This window comes from Corvus brachyrhynchos, unplaced genomic scaffold (genome assembly GCF_000691975.1).
Source record: "Corvus brachyrhynchos isolate BGI_N302 unplaced genomic scaffold, ASM69197v1 scaffold53, whole genome shotgun sequence".
NCBI classification, from domain to species: domain Eukaryota; kingdom Metazoa; phylum Chordata; class Aves; order Passeriformes; family Corvidae; genus Corvus; species Corvus brachyrhynchos.
Genome location: NW_008237681.1, coordinates 5501583 through 5507360, shown reverse-complemented (window position 1 = coordinate 5507360; position 5778 = coordinate 5501583). Strand labels below are relative to the sequence as shown.

Genomic DNA, 5778 nt, shown 5'->3' with positions numbered 1-5778 from the left:
CTTATCCACATAATATTGGATGCAGGAGCTACTGGTCACATCCAACACCGCTAATGGAAAATATCAGGACCCAGAATACAACCATCATTAACACCATGTGAAATAAACGAAGTTAAAAAATATAACTAAATGGCTAGCATGCTGGCAAATCAAACTGCTTGCTGACACATCTAAAGCATAGCAGATAAGAAATGATTATCAGTGTTGCTCAAGTAACGACTGAGCATTAAGCTGTTCTTTAACAATTGAGGAAAGAGGGCTGAGCATGACACTGGGAAGGTAGATTATAAACACAGCATTGTAAAATTTGTAAAATAATTACACATTACCATGCATTGCGAAAACATTCACCTATATAAAATTAACTATCAACAAGAAAATTATTATGATTAACAAAACTCAGGATCAGCATAGTAAATCCTTACAAACTGACAAGAATTTGAGGAGCTCCATGGTACGGCAGTTAATCCACAATCGGAAAGTTTTTTGTAACTTCATTTAAAACATCTGCTGTTGGCCACTAAAGTCACAAAACAATGGCCTGGATGACAATTCATTTGACACCAGGTACAATTCTTGCACTAGCATTACAGTGAAGTCTAAATGCCAAAAATTTACTTCTACAGTTCCAGAAATATTCTTTAACAATTTCCATCCCTTACTTAAATTCAAGTCTATTCTCCATGTGCATCACACAACTACACTTCTTCCCAACAAGAAAAAGAAAAGGCCAAAGGCCCACTTGTATAAAATCCAGAGACTACATAAAAATAGCATTAATTATAAAGCAGGCACAATCCAGGTTTCAAGAAACATCATTCAGACATTCATTACCTGATAATTCAGAACCAAAGGATCCTGACTGTATGTGGGTCTAAAGGTTAAATACAACAGCTCACTCAGAAGGTGGCGATAGTAGAGGTCTGTTATAGACCATCAGCTCAAACTATGAATAGTAGGATTTTTTTTTGTAAGCCCTATTTTTAACGTGCTGAAAGAAAAAGGTCAAACTGAAGTCTTTAATACTGAAATCTAGTATCTCAGGATCTTAAGCTGCCAACAGTAAAAACATCCATTTTTAAAAAGTTATTACCAACAGTTTTCTAACAGCACTCACCATAACCAGAGAAATTACCACGTATTCCATTATAATAGCTACAATGAGTAAGTCACTGGAGTAGAAATTTGGCATAGCCTAAGAATTACTGATCATGATCAAATTACATATCTGGATAGAGATTACTAACTTTTATATAAATATACAAGGTACATCAATGCTCATATTCCTGAGTTTTCAAAATTTCAGAAGCTAAAAAGTGTTATGAATAAAATGAATTGGGAAGAAAAATCTTAGACAGAAAAACATGAAAACAGAAACTTCCCTAATGGCTTTTATCTTTGGTCAGGCAACTCTACAGCTAGCAAAAGGACAAATTTCGTACAGTTTTGGCTACAGCTCAGCCTAGTTTCTCAGAACCTGATTTTTTTTAAAAAAAAGAAGTTAAAAAAATAAGCAGGATCAATAACTTAGAACAGGGGAGGCTGGATCACCATCAAAATAAACTACTGTTGCAGAGTGTAGAAACTGAGAGACACAAAACATCCACCCATGACACCACCAAGGGTGTAAGTACAAACACCACCTCAACAATAACAGAGGCCCATAACTAGACAGAGGTGGCACAAGTGTTAAAAATTATAAGGACAGATCAAAAATAGTCAATAAATACTTTCATTCTATAGTTGGAAAGATTCAAAATGGTATAATCGTATCACATTATATTGATTTTCCTTCCAACTCATTTGTTAAGCAGATGTTCCAGATCAGATGTTAAAAAACATTGTGAGAAAAACATTTTAAATCAGCATATTTGTTAAACTTATCTCAGAGTCCTAGAGTAGTCAGCCCAGCAAATCTTTGATCTGCTGATGCTCTTTTAAAACTACATATTTTAAAATCTGTATGTGTCTTTAAATGCTAGGGACTGCCACCATGCAGAGGAGTGAAAACACAGTGTCAAAGGGACAAATCAAGTTTAAGGCAGTTCGATATGATAGAGAATTCAGATGAGATAACAAGAACTAAGGAAAGACAGATGCATTCAAATGTATTCAAACAATAATTGCATGCCTTATTTTTAAATAGTGGCAAAGATGAATCACTGAAACAAGTCATCCAGAAAAGTAAATGGTAGATTCTCAGTATCTTGATACACTTTAAAAAAGAAAAAAAAAATCTTAGCCAACCAGAAGTTCAGAAATCAAACCCATTGAGACAAAAACTGATGCTGTAATATATTTAAGGTGAAATGTTCATGTATTAAGATAGATGCAGTACTTAATGCAAGTCAACTTCAAAAAGCACATGAACTTTTCACATACACAACTAGATTAATTAGTAGCATGGTAGTAATGGTCTTTAATAAACCTAAAATAACTATTTGCCAGCCCATTAACAGAGCAAAAAGCCCTCCAAATTAAATAGTACAGAAGGATAATGTTGGGGGTTTTTAAATAGAACAGCATGGCACTGTCTCATTTCTGTTGCATTCAATTCAGTATCAGTGACACCTGATTCTCCCTAGTATTTTCAAACCATTTCCAAAGAGAGTCAGTGCTTTTGGGAAACCTACACCTAACCATTAACAGAGGCAGAATACCCATTTCTATTCTGTTTGGTAATTCATCAACTTTTATCCAAAATAAATGTTAAATGTTCAATGTTCATCTCCAAGGTCTGGATGCAGTTTGACTAACTGCTCCAGCTTGGCTCTTGCTTATTTCAACTGTCACAGTGCAAATACAGTCAACTGTTTCTTCTCAAGGACTGTCACACATGGATTCACGTAAGATTCAGAGAAACCACGTTTTTTCTATTCAGTGCCATTAAAAAGAGCAGGAGTTATCAGATTATAATCGAGGACCTCAAACTACGTAACTTGCAAGTCCTTTTTGTGAAAGTAGTTGATCACATAAGTTGCAGCATCAGAAAAATGATAACACTAGGGCAAGTGAGAAAAACATTCTTAAGTAAAACACACACCACAGTAACAACCTTCCTAAAAACTGGAAATGGTACCAGCTATGCCTTGTGGAGGTCAAAACCCGAATTCAAGCCTCACTAATGTAACAACCAAACACAGGCAAGCAACTCCTTCTATCATGTTTAACAGTTCTCCTTGTCCTCCTCTGAAAGCACAGCTCACCCAAAGATGTGTGTTTTTACAGAATATAGACTGAACTGCTTTGGGCCCTTTCCTGGGCCAAAAGAAGAAGCATACAAAACCTACAGCTTATTTGCTTCAGAGCAGTGTAGAGCCTAAGTCAAACAGTTTAGATAACATACCGCATTTGCACTCAGTAGACATCACTGGCTCCTGATCCAAAATGCTCTTACACGTGCTAATCAACAAAGCCTCCAATGGACTAGGAACTGATTATCTTAGAAACTGTCTATCCTCCACAATTCTCAGCAACAGCTGTTGTCAATTACAGCAGCATACCTAACAGTTTAAGATAAAACTCCTAAGGATGGAATGCAAAGTAAACTTTCTAAGACTTCATCAACAGAATTCCTTTCAGGGCAAAGTGTAAACCAGTTCCTCGCACAGCCCTTCCCGAGTGAAAAATGAAGCTGTAATAGCAAAAACAACCTGGAGACAGCAAAGATGATCTCTACTTTAGCATACATTATAGGCAGGCAGAGAATGTATAACACATTTCCACCAAATCACATTTTTCTTGCACATCAGTACAAGGTAACAAAGGCTAAAAGATTGAAGTGCAAACAAAAGAGAAAAGCACAACATTCAAGTAAAGCCAAGATGGTTATGCAAAGAAGGAAAAATGTGAGAGGAGTGTTCTCACTTATATTTCTTAAAGGTAAGTGCCCTTCTCACAAGTGGCAAAGTACTTTCAGAAAACCACTGAACCAATTTTGTGCGGCAACTGAGCTTTGCTAATATTGCAGCTTAAACAGAAAAACTGTTTGCAAACATCACGTTTCTGGCTTTTCTCAGATTTACAAGAAGGTTAAATGAAGCAAAACATGCAAGAATCTCATCAGTTTAATTAATTGTTGAACAAAGCTACCAGTACAAGCCTTACTTAGTCACATTCCCATCCAAAAAGCTGGAGAACGGACTCTAGTTTTCATCTCACTGACAAAAGGATGCCATTAATACCTTTTCAAATGTTCAGTTTTCACAGGAGTTTACTGTATCTGTAGTACCTAAATTATGAAGCCACCATAAAATCTAGAGGCAGGAAAAAATGCACCATCTTTCCAGTATGCACTTACACATCTAGTAATTGCTCATGGTCTCATACTTTGCTATGTACTGAAATTCACTACTTGTATGGGCCTGTAGGTTCACAGCTCATACAGCTCCTATTGTTGGCTCAAATTTCAAGCAAGAAAATATACAAAAAAAGGTTTGAAATTGACCAGTTTATTTGGAATAGGCTGTGTTTGTTTACCTGAAATCTGAACTTATTTCAACATAGTATTAATTTTAACAACTTCAGCAATTGCTACTATTTATATACATCCATGACTCTTTTATGGGTAAAGCATTTAGGCCCCACACAGGCCATGTGTGTCAGAAAAAAAAAAAGAAAGTCTGACAACTGGTAACACTTGTGTTAACTCACAATAACAGTTACTACAGTAACAAAAAGAAGAAAAAGGACTGGTTTCAAAAATAGAAATCATTATCACCCACAATGTAATTTTCTTATTGCCCAGTTTTAGATCTTACAGTATTTCAACCTGAGTTGGAAAAATAACAGTGGATGATGATTTAGAGAGAGATATGATCTAGGACTAATTTAACTGAATGTTTCATGAACCTTAAATTCTTAAAAATATTTTCAATAACAACAATCAGCCCACATGTTATTGGAATGTATTTTGGAATCTTTAGTTTCCACAGAGTATTATCAGTAAATAGTTGAACTAATGTGTGACAAGTAACAGAACTGACAAATAATTTTAATGAAGTTTCTTTAGTCTCTAAGAGACTTATGCAGTGCTTTTTAACCAAGTTTCAGATCTTTGTAAGGGAAGGTAAGCAGGATTACAGAGATTCAAGTGGAGAATGGATACTGTGGAGTGGAGTGGCAGAGCTAGAAGTGTATTATTTTCTCCCAAGTGCCATCCCAGTACATTTTGTACATGATTCTTTCACATGTACTCTTTTATGAGTATACCACCAAAGCAATACTATGCCAATATGATGGAACAACTGTTTCTTAAAAGCAAACCATAAAGCCTCCAGGATGTGTAATACCACAGGCCATGTAGCTAAACTGAACTACTGATGGATATAGTACAGCAATCTCACTGTATGAAACTCTCAAACAGCTAAAATGTGTTAATTGCAGCCCTTACACAGAAATGCAGACTTGTACACCACTTGAACTGCTGTATCCCAAAGAAAAACGTGTGATGGTTAAACATCTACCACTGATGGCAATGGACAGCTAGCACAGACTGAGTCACGTAGGTGAGAACAGGGAGGTAGACAGGCTCTGGGGCACGAAAACTGGAGGGAAGGCAAGCTGCTTCTAAAAACTCTTTTTTGAAGGCCTGGAGGGAAAAAAAATAATCATGAAGACCCTCAACTTCCCTCTTCAGCCATCGGAATCACCAACAACAATTTAAAAAGACCCCAAAAAAAAAAAACAACCCAACAAACCAACCCAGAGAGAAGGAAACCTTGTGACAAATCTGCCTCCTCCTCCCTCCCTGCTCTCACCTCCCGGCAGCGAGGCTCT

At 36.4% G+C, this 5778-nt stretch overlaps 1 protein-coding gene across 4 annotated transcripts in view; it reads right to left on the bottom strand.

The window, feature by feature from the left end:
* The window catches only part of TBC1D5 (TBC1 domain family member 5), a 318296-nt gene extending 312518 nt beyond the window's left edge, over positions 1-5778 (bottom strand). For all 4 annotated transcript variants that reach the window (XM_017732138.1, XM_017732139.1, XM_017732137.1 and 1 more), the window contains exon 1: positions 5760-5778. The gene's annotated coding sequence lies outside the window, so the exon portion shown is untranslated. The remainder of the gene's footprint in view (positions 1-5759) is intronic.